At 41.1% G+C, this 16,217-nt stretch overlaps 1 protein-coding gene across 3 annotated transcripts in view; it reads right to left on the bottom strand.

Moving 5' to 3' along the window:
• The window catches only part of NPAS3 (neuronal PAS domain protein 3), an 865,587-nt gene that overhangs the window by 43,672 nt on the left and 805,698 nt on the right, over positions 1-16,217 (bottom strand). The gene's annotated exons all lie outside the window — the stretch shown is intronic.

The following is a 16,217-nucleotide window of genomic DNA, read 5'->3' as shown; positions in this document are numbered from 1 at the left end:
GGAGGTTCCTTAAAAAACTAAAAATAGAATTACCATATGACCCAGCAATCCCACTACTGGGCATATACCCAGAGAAAACCGTAATTCAAAAAGACACATGCACCCGAATGTTCATTGCAGCACTATTTACAATAGCCAGGTCATGGAAGCAACCTAAATGCCCATCAACAGATGAATGGATAAAGAAGTTGTGGTACATATATACAATGGAATATTACTCAGCCATAAAAAGGAACGAAATTGAGTCATTTGTTGAGACGTGGATGGATCTAGAGACTGTCATACAGAGTGAAGTAAGTCAGAAAGAGAAAAACAAATATCGTATATTAATGCATGTATGTGGAACCTAGAAAAATGGTACAGATGAGCCAGTTTGCAGGGCAGAAGTTGAGACACAGATGTAGAGAATGGACATATGGACACCAAGGGGGGAAAACTGCGGTGAGGTGGGGATGGTGGTGTGCTGAATTGGGCGATTGGGATTGACATGTATACACTGATGTGTATAAAACTGATGCCTAATAAGAACCTGCAGTATAAAAAAACAAACAAAACAACTAATACTAAACTTTCATTGGGTTATTTGTATGGAAATATGTTAATATAAATGTTTCAGACATTACATGAAATTTCTAAAAATCTTATATTTGTATTTGTATGGAAATATGTATGGAAATATGTTAATATAAATGTTTCAGACATTACATGAAAAAAAAAATTGCAAGCAAACAGATGGGTCATAAACATTGTGAAAAAATTAAAACCCCAATATTCCCCAAATTTAGACATGAAACTCCTTAAAAGTCAAACCTAAAAATGTTCACTTCTCAGGAGGCTACAGTAGGTATCTGGAACTCTTCAATGATGCAAGAACAAAGAATTCTCTTAAGCTAGGCACTTCAGACCCGAATAGGTGCAGGAAACAAAGAATGCACAGTAGGAGCCAAGGTTCCTCAGTTTTTCTGGAACACTCAGCCAACATGTAGCTCTGTGTTTGCTGCAGCGCCCTTCTTTCTCTGCGTCAATTTCCTCACTGGGGAAGCGAGTGGGCCTAACTACATAGGGTCTAAGACCCTTCCTTACTGTGGTGTCTGTTAAATCTGGTATGTTTAAACATGAAGCTTTGACCCATCATCAAAGCCCTAAACCTCTATAACTTTCCATCTCTGTTATCTTGGTTTCCATTCTTTGCGTGGCCTGGATGTTATGTGTTAGGCATTGATTAGCAAAGGACGTTTTCTGAAATGTTTCTCAACCTGCCCTCTAAATGCTAGAGCTAATATTTTATAAGGCGGCTTAATTCAGTCCTAAATTTCATTCTTAATGAGAGTAATTTCTAGGAATGACATACCCCTCAAAACGTCTTGCTTTATGGAGTGAATGAATCCACGCCCTGCCAAATCCTCTTTGTGTGCAGTGTCCCAGAAAGACCTCCTGCTGGAGTTGGAGGGGGCCTTGCAGACTACCTAGTGCAACCGCCCACCTTACAGATGTGGAGACTGAGGCCCGGTGAGGTAAAATGTCTTAGCCAAGGACGCAAAGCCAGTAAGTGGCAGACACAGGAAGAAAAGCGAAGTCTCCTCATCTCTTGCCCAGTACCTCTTCTACTGTTCAGCAGTGCATTTCAGAGGATACGTTCCCTTCCACTTTCCTCTTTTGTTTTCCCAAATGTGTTTCTGTCTCTATACAAATAACTCGATCAAACCTTGGATTTTAACCTTCAAAAGACCCCATGGCATTGACATGGGTTATTATCCATTCAGCATATGCAATTCAGAATGCTCATACGACTTTTGTGCGTGTCACCAGCTCATTTGCTGCATTTGGTTTATTCAGCCATGATTAGAGATAGTCATTTACAGTCACACATTTGGGAACTCTTTAACAAGCTTCTAGCAGTTTCCTTTCCAGAGCTGTTTAAATAGATGAGGGTGTGGTATCAGCAGCGACAGCAGTTTCCTCCGTCCTACTGATTATCCCTGCTATGCGTATGTCTTTATCAGAACTTCCATTTTGTAGAAAGGCTTTAAAAAAAGAGAAAATAACCCAAAGATGCACACATTCCAGAGCCAGTAAGTCATCATTTCAGGAAGACTGACTAAAAAATTAAAATGGAAACCACCACACTATAACCTGAAAGTTCCCTGAAAAAAAAAAAAAAAAAAACCAAAAACCCTCCCTCTTTTCATTTTAAAGAATACTTTTTGAAGTAATTGGCACAAAGACTGTTCTAGTGCAGATTGCTGCAAGTGTGCTCTTGGCAAGAACATCATAAGCGCTAGAAAAACTTTAATATGCTCGAGAAGCCAAATACAAACTGACACCAGGAACTCAAGTGTGGGAACAAACAGGGGAAAAAAAGAGAGCATTTCAATTTAATACAAACCTACATACAAAGGGGCCAATTTCTCCGATTCATGGTTTAGCATACAATGCAGCTGTCCTCTGAGTGAATACAGAATAGTTATAAATAAGAAATTAGAATGATCAGTTTGAGGGAATTTCTCAAGAGTCCTTTTGATATGTAATAGGGCAACTATGATGCCTAAGAAATCCAGACATCAATGCATTAAATGACATCAGGTTGGAATCTATTTAGAAAAGGAGGGTTAAAACTTGAAGAAGCATCTCTTTGATTTGACCTCTGGAGCAGAGCCTCTGCAGGGAGACTCAAAATGAATAGCGTTACCCCTACCCGTAGCCTTGCTTTCCAGGTCTTTAAAATATAAGTTTGAATACATGTAACACAGGGGGGATATCATCTAGAAGCGTCTCCTACGTGGCACGAAATAGGAAGAACTGTGGACTTTTGCACTCTGCAGGATACGGGGAGAGTCTTTTAATTCTCTTTATACCATCGAATGTAAGACGAGAACTATTAAAAAAATCCTTTTTTCCTTCCTCAAGTCATCATCTTCTTTGCTATTTTAGGGTAATGATTCAAGGATTTGGAGATTTTCTGCATCTTTCTCCATCCACATTTTAAATTTATCCTTGATTGTGACCAACACTTATTTTACCCTGAAACTGAAAAGATCACTCCATTTTCACAGTCTTGCTAAGTAAGATTTCTCCTGTAACCCCCTGGAGTTCAAACGTGCTATAGTTTTTTTTGTTTTTGTTTTTTCTTTTCCTTGGGGAACGTTTGAAGTCCCCTTTAAAAATAATGCCTGCAGGATATTTTTCCCTAATACCATTTAAAGAAACTTGAAAGCATATGGCTCTCGAAGCGCACAGGGTTCTAATGAAGTAATCAGCAACACTGTTCACAGGCAGACTTGCACCAGGAGCGTTCAGACCCAACCCGTATCATTCTTCTGCATGAAGTAAGATTCTGCAGAAACTCCTTTCCTCCACCTGCCGTGTAAAGGCTTAGTGAGCCACAGTACTCAAGCAGTGACTTTCAACCTTTGAAGGATGGAAGGCGGTAGAAAGGTTGTATCAGGATCGGAACCGTCAGTGGCAAAGCAAATCAATCTGGTAGCTTGTAAGGCAACTCGAGACAAATATTCCTCAGTCGTGCAGCCTCCCTTCATAGTGTGGGAGGAGAAAATAAAATTTCTTTGTAGGTTTCTATTTGATGTAGTCCCTAGTAGCTTTGCCATTACCTTGGGTGATTCTCCACACAGCCAGCCAAGACTAAATAAAACAAAAACATGGGATATTAATGCACTTTCTCTGGAACTGGGAAGAGCATGCTGTTCTCCTGCAGTTTTGCAGCGGATTCTCTAAATCCATCACAATTAACATCCCACTTCTTCAGGCACAACCTCATGAGTGCTGAAATATCACATCTTGAGCCATTTCCTTGGGATTTTAGCAAAACAAGTAATGATTCTTTTGATTATAGGAGTGACTTGTGCTATCGTGACTGCCAAGTAAGTATGCAACTGTTTAAAAGAACCAGAATCAGCACTTGATTTTTTTATTCCTGCTTTGGTTTGGGCAGACATCCCCTTCCCCACCACCCCAGTCAACCATAGCATCTCCTGCTCCATAGCAATGGGGAAGGGAGGAATGAGGTGAGCGGTGGGCTGGCAGGTGTCTGAATGACTCAGATTCAAGGGCAGGTATCTTACTCTTTCCTGGTCCATAACTGGCCGGATAAGGCTCCTCAAATGTCCAAACACTCCCGCAGCATCTGATGTACCTCATCCACACTACATGATTTCATTCATTCCACAAGTATTGCTGAGATTAATCTGTGGCCGGGCACTGTTCTTGGCTCAGGGGATACAGCTATGAAGAGGATGCACAGAGAGGGAGTGATGAGATCTGAGAAATGTTTCTGGCTGCTGTAAATGGCTGCTCTGGGGGCCCGAGTGGAAGCAGGAAGGCCAAATAGGAGACTCCTGTAGAGGTCCTGGTGGGGGAGATGATGGTAGTCCAGGAGGAAATGATGGGAAGTAGTTGCATTGTGGACACACTTTGAAGGTAGAGTTGATGGAATTTGCTGATGTATTCAATGCGGGGTCTGAGGTCAAGAGTGGACTCAAAGGATACTCCTACGCTTTTGCCCAGAGCTCCAGGAGGGAGGATGGAGCGACTCACTGAAGCGGAAAGGGCTGGTGGATGGCAAAACATTTTGAGGGGTGGGTTTTGTTTTGGTTCTATTATGATTGAGAAATTGTCAACATGTAAATGAAGACTCAGTAGGACATAGAAGTTTAGCTGCGCTTCTTTAGTCTCATTCTTTTCATAATCAATTCAGAGATCTTCTATATGCTAAAACATAAATAGTTCCAGAAATGTTATACATATCTTTTATGATAAATGCTGTTGGCAAAAGAGCAAATTAGGGATGTGCCTGCCCCAATCCCTGGCTTTCCTAGTCCGTGTCTGAGAGGATAATGGGGATACATTCTGATAAAACGCACTGTTGAGTCACGACTAAAGACAAGCATAGCAGGCCAGGTAAACAACAACAAAAATGCTCCAAGTTATAAAGCCTATGAAGCCTGCGGACACTTTCACAAGACAAATTCTATTCTTTATATTTTCTTTAAATATCATTTCCAAAGCATCCGTCTTTTCACGCAGGGGGACAAATTTCAAAACCCAGGCCAGGAGACTAAATCCAGGTATCTCAGGCCACGTTCATCCCCGGATAGGAAAGTACAGATGGCACTGTGTTTAAGAAGGTTTAAATTTAATGTTCTAAGAAGGCAAGCACTCTCCGTCGGCCCTGCCGCCTCCCACTTTGCCTGATCTCTGGAAGACATCTGAGTTTATGATCAGGAGAAAGAAAGACAACGTATAGAGGTTCCTGCTGGCAGAGACCGGCATATATTTAGAGAACGTTGGTCCACTTAGCCAGGGCTCTCCTTTCAAAAACACTTGTGCAGAGCACTGTGGGTGGCACACTTTCCCAAAGCAGTGACCTTCTCCTAGAGCTACCAGAAGACTGCTGTTTGTATTTGATTTCCTTAATCCCGCTAAAGCAGCAAAGGCGGCTTAGGTGATAATTTATTTATAAGAAATTATAATAAAGCTTTAGCAGTTTGAATGCTGTGTAAAAAGTGGGAGGTAGATGGTACAGAGGCAGGATAGCCAAACTTAGAAGTGAGCATTATGACAATTTTTTGGTTTATCTACCCTTGGAATCAATTTTGTCATTTTTAATTGACCGATTTTCCCTTGTTTGCTTAACAATTTATTAATTGATTGCTATGCTCATGCAATTAATTCAAAAGCTGGCAAGTTTAACGCAGAGAAATTAATTTTCTTTTACCAACATGCCACTTAAAGTACATTTTTGGAAGCCTGGGTTACCAGAAAATTACCTTCAAATTAATCAACAAGGAAATTAGATGGTAGTGTCCCTTGACATCTGTCAATCCAAAATATGTCAGTTTCTTCCTTTTGTTTGAGTGGGCTTTCTCTGCTGAGTAAGGGATTAAAAAAAATACAACAAAACACCTGGATATTAAACACACTCTGCCTCTTAAGAGGCAGAGAAAGGGAAGCAGTTTCTTTATATAAACAGGCACTGTTTAAAAGAATTTTCTTTTTCACCTAGAGAAATTTGTAGAAAAGGGGTAAATCTTAAAAGAGAACATGACAGTGAAGTTCATCGGCTTCTTCCCCCAGCAGCTCGTTCTCCATTTTTCTTATTTGAACACTTACTAGGTGCCACCACTCTGCCAGGCCCTACGGGAGCAGACTTGCCAGGGAGATAAAAATGAGGCCAGCCCTAAACGAGACCTGGAAGTGCAAAGTGCAGGGGAGGCCGCGGGAGAATGTCCTGACCAGGCACGGTGGGGAGGTGCTCATGGAAGAGGCAGCCCTGAAGCTGAAGGTTTACAGACCAGTAGGATTTGATTGGCCTTTAGGGCCAAGGGCGATTATAAGCCAAAGCATAGAGGTACAAACTGCTGTTTGCATGTAGGAATTGAGAGGAGTGCAGAGAGAGGACAGAGGACAGCAGCTGGGGAAAGGCTGGAGCAGGGAAAGCTGGCTGGACTGTGCAATGCTGTGAATGCCCTACAAAGGAAGGGTGACTTGACTTTATAGACAAGGTGGGAACCACTGAAGACTTTTGAAGAAGGGATCATGTGACCTGAGCTATAGGAAGAAAACTATAAGGGCATTCACTCAGTCATTTATTCACTTATTCATTCATTCAAATGGGCAATGTTTACTTAACCTTTATCAGGCATTGCTCTGTGCCAGTCACTGGGGCCACCACAGTCACTAAGGAGCTCACATCCCATCTACTGATACCTAATTAGAGTGTGATCAGGGCTATAATAGGAAGGTGAATCCAAGGAATGGCCAGCAGCCTGTCGGGGTGAGGGTAAAGAAGAAATGTGGGTAAGGCTGGTGTTCAGCTCTCACTCGGGCTTGACCCTTGGACCTCTCTCGATTTTTAGTAACTCTTCCATTTCATCAGTAAAGCTAGAAGGATGGAGTGCATCACTTCTCTTGGACTCAGCTTTGATCCTCTGCTTCTCACTTCCCAGATCCAGTTAGTCATCAACGCTGAGGAATTCTTCCTTTACCACTTCTCTTACTACCGATGTTACATCCATTCCAAGTGCCATTTGTTAATATAGACCATGGAAATCTTACATGTGGACAGCTGGGTGGGCGGCTTCCTATCTGGGCTCTCTTATGTGTTTCCCACACTGGTCCATCCTGCATTTTGCTGTCAGGTGCATCTTCCTAAAGTATTTTTACACAGAGGAAAGCAGGCCAGGAGTGATATGGTCTCCCTCATTTCCTTGTGGCGTAACTTTGGAGCAATCCCACGACCTGGCTGAGCCTCTGTTTCCCCTAATTCATATGAGCATGATCACCCTTGCCACCCCTATCTTACAGAATTGCTAAAAGAACCACATGAGGCAGTGCATTTAAGAGACCCTGAAAACACACAGCACCATTTAGCTATAAAGTATTATAATTATTACTCTTACTCTTCAAGAAACTTGATTGATTCTGGAATAAAATTTGGGCCCCTTAGCTTTCATGAAAGTCTTGTGACCATTCGGTCCGAATGTTTACAACCTCATTTTCTATAACTTTCCTCCCTAGACTCCAAATGCTTTGCACACCATCTCCTGATCTGCCTTGTGTTTAGCTTCTCTGTACCTTTACTCACACCAACTCTCAGACCAGGAATTCCTTCCCTGGTCCCCTCCACCAGTGAAAATAATATTCATTCATCAAGATCTATGTCAAATTTCTTTGCCTCTTCTTTGGGCCACTCTAGCCCAAAGTTGTCCTCTTCCCTTTGAATTCCTACCATTGTTTCTGCCGTCCAGTCAGCACTAGAGATGCACTACCTGGGACTGTTCTTTCCCTGTCTCTGCCTCTGTCTCTCTCTGCGCCTTCGAGGCACAGTGTGTCTTTTATTTCTCTGTCTACCTCTCAGGACACAGACCAAGGGAGGAACTCAGCTGATGAGTGGCTGCCTGGACACTGTACATCTAACTACAGTGTGAGAGCCCACGAAGGCCCTAACCTTTTGATCCTTTACTCCTTTTGATCCTTACAGCAGCCTTCAAGGAGGTAGAGCAGGTGTCGGTATCTCCATTTTATAGATAAGGATCTGGAGGCTAGAGAGATGAAGTGTCTGTGATTACACAGCTAAAATACAGTTCCGACGGTCCTTCAGGTTCAGTGCTCTTTTCCACAGACCACCCTGCGTCTCCCGCCACTCTCAATTCCTGTTTTGATCCATCTGAGGAGTCTAGAATTGTGCAGTTCTCCCTTCTGCCTGAAAAACTTTCAATACGAAATTGTCTTTAGAAAATATATACCGGTAAGATTCCTCTTGGGGTTAATTACTCCTTGAATACAACTAGATACTTCAGTTTCCTGTTGGAACTACAGGAAATGTCCAGTGAGTTTGGCTTATTCTAGCCCTGAAGAGCACACTTATTTCTTTTTCAGGGAACATAAAGGATATTGCTGATTACTGACTCTGGTAACTAAATACTTTATTCCAATGCAAAGAGCAATACATAAGGTTTCCATCACTAAACAAATGCATAGCTGGCTACTATTAACACTAGACAACTAATTACAACAGTCCAAAGTGAGCGGCCGGATCACATCAACAGTGGATCCGTGGCCATTTCCGTAACCCTTTCCCCTGAGGCAACCCCCAGGCCCCACTGTGAGGATGGAGCCATGACGGTGACTTCCAGACACTTCCTCCTCCTCTTACGAACAGAATTCCTGCCCTGCGCCCTCTTCAGAAGTAAAATGGGTAATCTGTAGGCTCCTATTAAAAACAGCCTCTCTTCACAAAAATATATGCACCAAGAGCAGAAATAAAATGGGGAAAAGATCAATTCTTAGTGATAAACATAAGCTAAGCCAATATCTTCTGAAATGCTAAAATATTCGATTTTACAGTTATAATTCAATAAAGATAATATTGGATGTTAACAGAGACTTAGAGTTTTCAGAACATTTTCACTCATGTTGTATTAATCTCATAGTAACTCTGTGATATTTCAGAAGGGGCACTATTATTTGCTTTCAGCAGACTCAGTGAGGCTACATGATTTCCGTAAAGTCATATACATACCAAATGGCAAAACCAGGACTAAAATCTACATTTGTTGATTTTTAAGACCACGGCTTAGTACATTCTACCAAGTCACCAAAAATGCCATCTACAAGATTATTTTTGATATTAGTCATTACATATACAAGAGCTACTTATAAATATCTGTATTAATGATTACTTTCAGCTTTTAATAATTTATAGATAATTTTAATTAATTTGTTTGGTAGCTGTATTGGGCAAAAACAATGACTATTACATAGCTGATGGCTGTAGAGGGTTTAGATTCCAATGACATGTGTGAATCAATTTCTGTACAAATATTTTAGTCTTCAATTAATGGTTAATTTTTATACAACCCACCAAATTGATTCTGTGGTAGTCTTAACCAATCATAAATATGCCTACTGAATTGTCTAGGTATTTTGGAAAGACATATAACAATCCCTCTATCTATCCACAGACCCATTTTTCTATCTCCCTCTGACTTGTAGAAGATACTACAAACAGTTCTGGAAGTTCACTAGCATTCAGTACTCTTAATAATTCTGATTTTCTAAGTGATATGTTCAAATTCCAACACGAGTGCTGGAAACAACAGACTGAACCAAACTAGAAGTAGCACAAGTGTTATGGCTCACGGCAGAACCATCAGGCACAGCTTGGAAGCAAGTCCTTCTCTATGAATGGAGCTAAAATAATTCACAATTTTCCAAAACTCATTATTATCCCCTACTCATTTCTAGAAAAGGATTCACGGCAGGACATTGCATCTCTTTCACTGTGACACCATTTGCCTTCTCCTGCACTCTGTGCCCAGATAGGCTAGTGGGATGCACGTGACTGATGGTGAGTTCCAATAGTGCTAATAGTAACAAGTGATACATACAGGGAGAGGCTTTTTGTCAGGTTTCCTTTGGAGCTGGAAGTGTCCACTCTGGGCCTGGTACCCTGCTTGTGTTGTCCAGTACCCACCCCCGCAACTGGCTCTGGGCTCCTCCATTTGGCTAACTCTGGATGCCCATACCTAAAGACTTGCCCTGCTCTATCGTTGGTTTCTTACATAAGACATCACATGGCAGTTAATAATTACCCCCAAACAAATAGCCCAGTGAGAAATGTGCAGATTTCAGGAGGCCCCAAATGGTATCTTCTGTCAGCCCTCCCTCACAGTAGTCAAACACCACATCTATGGACCTTTATGCTCTACAATTCTATGATTCTTAAGAGGGAATGGGAAAAGAAATGTAGGAAAAGAATCTCAGAAGAGTTTGTGGTATTTGTTCTTGGGGTCAAATGGACAGTGAGGTTGCTTTGTCATTCTCTGAGATGGATTGTTTGCGCCTCTGTATTTTTTGAAAATTCAGTGGGATGGGGATGGGGACACACACCCTAGAATTGACATGACATATTGCCTGTCCACACTCCACTGAAGCCATGGCCTCCCTAGGCTCATATTACCACCTTGGAGCCAACATTCTGGGCCTGACCCCAGCCCACTGCCCCTGCCACTGCTTTCCCCTCCCCTGCTCCTAAGCATTCCATGGAAGTGAGGTCAGAGAGGAGAGGAAACTAGCATGAACGTAGGACTTCCTTGGCCTCCCTGGTAGGTGAAATGTGTCTTTAATGTCAACCTTTTCCACGTCCCTCTCCTTGCTCCTGCTGCCCAAATTCTCTCTGCTCTGTTCTAGCTCTGCTGATACCCATGAGCCCAAATCACACTCTGTTCCATCCCCACACCCTGCCTATTTCCTTAGTGCTCACTTTTGAAGAATATCAGAAGAAAAGAACAACCCTCTAATATTAGATGGTACTGCTTTACTGCACCACAGATGACCACCGCCTCAGCTTCTCTCATTTACTCCTTCTTTCTCCAGCTTCTCCAACCCCCTCAGGGGGGTCACCGGGCACCTCCAAGTGCTGTTTCTCCTGCTGTTCATCTCACTGGTTACCTTAGTTTCTTAGTTACAGGCGCGGTGATCAACTCCAGGGTAACCGATTTTCCTCTTCACAAAAGTCTGAACTGGCAAGAGAGACACCCTAACGCCTGGGAGCCTCTTCTAAGCTAAAGGTCTGCAGTCCCAGGTCTGAGAACTGAGGGAGGCCAAGCTACAGGGATGGATAACTTTTCCCTAGGAAAAGAGAGCTCCATATTTGTTGCTCTTGTAAGATGGACTTCTGCCCATATTTTAGATGGAAAAAATTTTTTAAAAAATTAAAAAAAAAAAAGATGAGAGAGAACAAGCTTGGCAAGCAAAGGCTCAAGGAAAAATAAATTTCTTCCTTTCCCTAAGAAGGGTTCTCCTTGTGTCTGCCAGTCATAGCTCCTGGAGTCAGGTCAAGGAACCTGTAGATTTTTCTGGATATATATTTTCCTGCTTTGTAGGGTATTGGCTGCACAATCTGAGAAGAGCCGTGACTAAATGAACACTATGATTTGTATTTCCACAGCCACAAGCGTACTGGCTATTTCTCCTCCTCCGGCTTTCCTCCCCCCCCTTTGGCTCTGGAAGGTTCATTACTTACAGTTACTGTAGAATCAATCTGAACTGGCCAAAATCAGTGATGGAATTTATAGCATAATAAATGCCCTGCCACACAAATGCAGTTACACATGAATTGGCTTTTGAGCAATTCTTTACATTGCGGGGTGTACTATTTTTTTATCAATTTACCAGAATCATCTTAAGCATAGAAGTAAAATCCTGACAGCTACAGAGCAGATTTTCCCAGAGGCAGGTATTGTTGCAGAAAAACATTATTAATAAAAATCTTAGCATGTTGAAACTTGGAAGGGAAACTAAATACATCTTTTTCATCCTTCACGCCAATCCTTTAGAGCTCCATTTCCTTAACCTCACGTTGCATTCCACTTTCTCTTTGAATTTTTATTTTTATAAAAGTGTTTTAATACGTCTCGAAGCACACTAATGAACTGTTCTCTAAGAAGAATCAGCCTTACTAAAGTTGGCTTTGAGAGGCAGGCAGAATTTGAAGAGCACTGAAAAGATAATGCACAGATTGGGGTATCAGTGATTTTCCTTTTTGAGAGTCTGCAAGTTCTAAGATAACATTGGTATCTGGCCCATTTTTCTTGCTAAGTGCCCATCTTATGGGTGAATCCTGTTTTACAGCATTCTGATACACAGAAAGTTGAACTTGAGCATGAAAGACTGAAAAAAAAAATATCAGAAAGACAGATGGCAGGCCGTCCTCCCCAGAACTCAATTTCATATTATGCATGTGATTGCTAATAGGCAAGCACTAAAAAACAATTTTCCTTGATGGAGAGGAGCTGATAAATTGTCAACATAAAGTTAGACTGTGGTTGCTCCAGTGATCGAAAGCTCGTCTGTGTGTTTGGTCCCATCAAAGTTGGCTTCTTACAACCGTAACAAAATTTATGAATGCATATGTCTATAAAGTGACTGAAAACAATCCCTAATGCATATTTGTTTATTGTGCATCAGCTCTGTGTGGCTTTAGCACACGCCAAAAAACCAAACACACACCTAAACCCATTTTTTGTCCAGTTCTCTTTTCTAGCCTCTGTATCTGATAATGAAAAAGTCAGGAGCCAACTGGGGATGTGATTTCCCCTTCTATCCTGAGAGCTGACTTAAACAAAAAGATCTCCTCTTAAATGGCTCCTGCATGGTTTGGGAGGGTACTCCATGGGGTTACAACTAGCTTTGCAGTGACAGAAGTAGATGCATTTGAGAGCAATTGAGAGCATTGATTATTCAGAGAAGAAAAAGATGTTTGATGAAAGAAAAATAAATAAAATCAAGCGGTTACAAAGCGACTCAACTAATGATCTGCAACACAAAGCACCGAAGTTTTGTGTTATCTTTGATAGCAAGATAAAGCCTACGCAGACACTGCAAAAATAGAGCAAAAGTGATTTCCTTCTTTTTATTTTTGAATGTTTGTTTTTTAAAAAGTAATTAGGTGTTCAATCCAGGAATATAAAATTTTATTTTCTGGGGAGAGGGAGAAGAGAGAGGGCGAAAATATGCTCGTAGTGAAAATCCAATAGCTACATACTGGATTTGATTTTTAAAAATATCACTTAAAATATTGAATATTTTCGTGGTTATCACATTCAGATTTTATGTCATTGGTTGCTGTTCATTTGAGAACAGTTGTTTAATTGCAGATGAATTGTAACTGATCTGACATGCAGAGATCTTTCTGGAACAAAGGGATTGGGTGCTCAGATAATACTGTTTATAAAGGTTGCTACAATTACTAGAAAGGCTGGATAGCTAACCAGCATTAGAAGTAAATGAGTTGATGAACAATGAGAAAAAAGTTGTCATCCTTAAAGCCAGGGGTTTTAGTAAATGGTATATATAAGGGAAACCTTAGGCTGCCTGAAACGTAGGCTTTGCTTATATTGTGCCAAGTACCCAGACATTTCCCAGAATCTAGATACCTAACAGTGTACAGACCAAGTAGTTGCGTGACTGAGGTCTGTGTGAGTCTTCCTTTTCTGATTCATTTTGCAATCCAAGATTTCAATGCATAAAGAATTTAGGTTTTTTTCTTGAGTTACTGGTTCTAGGAAAATCATATTTCTGCTTTCAGAATATCTATTTATACCAGCATCTAAGATTCAAGGGGGGTGAGGGGAGGAAATCTCTGTCCTCAATATAGGGCAGAATGATGGAAGGAAAAATACATTGAGAAAATTCCAAAGGGAATTATTCAATGACTTAAATCCGCATACTTATTCTCTTATCCTAGGGGCTGAGAACAATCTTCTTGGTCTCCTTTTTGGAAAATAGTGATCTTTTTCTTACAATGAAAGCAAAAGGTTTAGTTAGAATGAAACAGTCTTAATCTCATTCTTGTTATCCTTAACACTGATTAGCCCATTGGGCTGGTATTGTACTAAATAAATACAATAAAGACTTCTTTATTAAATAAAGACTTCTACTCCCATCTACATTTGCTGAGTCAGATCAGATGTTTTCACTCCTGATTCCCTTGAGGACCAGATTTCCTGCTGCTCATTGCACTTGATGCCTTCATCTCTTTGCTGATACTATTCTGTCTGTGTAGAGTTCCTTCCCTAATATCTCTTTAGGGTAAGTCTATCCTTTAAGAGCTGGCTAAAATCATGTTCTCTTTGAGACTCTCTCCTCTTCCACCAGACATAATCATTTACAGATCTTCTTGGACTTACGATGGAGTTGCATCCTGATAAACCCATCATCAGCTGAAAGTATTTTAAGTAAAAAATGCATGTAATACACCTAATCTAATGAACATCAGAGCTTAGCCCAGCCTACCGTAAACTAGCTCAGAACACTTAAACGTTAGCCTGCAGTTGGGCAAAATCATCTAACACAAAGTCTACTTTTTTTTTAAAGCTAATTTCACTTTTTTTTTTTTTTACAAATTTATTTATTTTTATTTTTATTTATTTTTGGCTGCATTGGGTCTTTGTTGCTGTGCACGGACTTTCTCTAGTTGCGGCGAGTGGGGGCTACTCTTTGTTGCGGTGCATGCGCTTCTCATTGTGGTGGCTTCTCTTGTTGTGGAGCACGGGCTCTAGGCACTCAGGCTTCAGTAGTTGCAGCACATGGGCTCAGTAGTTGCGGCTCGCAGGCTCTTGAGCGCAGGCTCAGTAGTTGTGGCACACGGGCTTAGTTGCTCCGCGGCATGTGGGATCTTCCCGGACCGGGGCTCGAACCCATGTTCCCTGCATTGGCAGGCGGATTCTTAACTACTGCACCACCAGGGAAGCCCACAAAGTCTATGTTTAAAGAAAGCATTGAAAACCTCATGTAATTTATTGAATACTGTACTGAAAGTAAAAAAGAGAATGGGTACAGAATGGTTGAAGTGTATCAGCTGTTTAACCTCATGATCACAGGGCTGCAGCTGCCCAGCATCAGTGAGACTATTGTATTACATATCGCTAGTCCAGGAAAAGATCAAAATTTGAAATCTGAAATATAGTTTCTACTGAATGTCTATCACTCTTGTGCCATTGTAAAGTTGAAAATTCATAAGTCAAAACATCGTAAGTCAGGGACCATCTGTACTTCCTCGCATTGCCCTTGCACAGATCCCTATTACAGCACATATTGTATTATTGTCTTGGCCATTTCTTTGTGTGCCTGCATAAGTCTAGACTCTGTTCTCTGGACCAAGGACTCTCTTTTATCCATCTTTGTCTTCCTAGTACCCAGTACAGTGTGTAATACACAACAGGTACACAATCAGTATTGAATGCATGACTGAGTGAAATCAATTCCTAAATACTTGGAACAAAAGGTGATGCTGAAGAATGAAAATTATAAATTGTTCTTAGTTACAATAGACTTTTCTTTTGATTCCCCAGTTTATTATGGATGGATAAAGCTTGGTTTTGAAAATGTTTCCATTACGTAGATGGAAAACTTTGGGGGAAACCACATTCTGAAACTCTGGTTGGAAGAATTAAAATTAGTTATTTCATATCAGTCTGGAAGGAACTCAAGTAGATAAGCTCTAGGGTCAGCATATGCCTTGTTCAGCTTTCTTTAAAGGCATGGGGAGTAATAAAGCTTTCCATTTTATCTTCGGTAAAATAATACTGCTGAAATATCACCTCATTTTTGATGTCAGTGATGATTTCTTCTTACCTCCATGGTGTCAAAAGGGAATTATTATTATTAGAATGACAGATTACTAATGATGCTGTAAAAAAAAAAGAGGAAGAGCTGAAATCATTACAATCCAAACACCCAACATATCCCTTCTCGTTTGAGCCTTACCATTTGGAACTCTGAACAGAGTCATTCGGCAATATCATGGCTGTGTGAAAATTATTCTAAGTAGGAAGAAAATCAAGAGCAGGTGCCTATGAATTCTCACTAGCAGAGCACTAGCCTTGTAACATTTTCAGGACTGGATGGCATGATTAGGAGGTGTGATTTATGTATGCGGGAAGAAAAAGATCCTTTGGGGGTCTAAATGTGTCACGGGCTCTGTGGCACCTCCACTGATGCTTTCCCCAAGGGGAGAACCACTGTCTGGGGAGGAAGTTTGGATGAGGGGCCTCTCCAGGCTTTGGATTCTGTTTCCCTCTATGGCACGGTGATAGTATGGCCTGTTGGTTCTGGGCTTCATTCCCTTTTCACCTACTGACTGGCTTGCTGCCCATCTATGTTGACTTCTGGGTTCTAATTCACTGTGGTTGACCTAA

This window comes from Balaenoptera acutorostrata, chromosome 3 (genome assembly GCF_949987535.1).
Source record: "Balaenoptera acutorostrata chromosome 3, mBalAcu1.1, whole genome shotgun sequence".
Taxonomy (NCBI): Eukaryota; Metazoa; Chordata; class Mammalia; order Artiodactyla; family Balaenopteridae; genus Balaenoptera; species Balaenoptera acutorostrata.
Note: the sequence above shows the minus strand (reverse complement) of the source record. Positions and strands in the feature narration are given on the sequence as shown.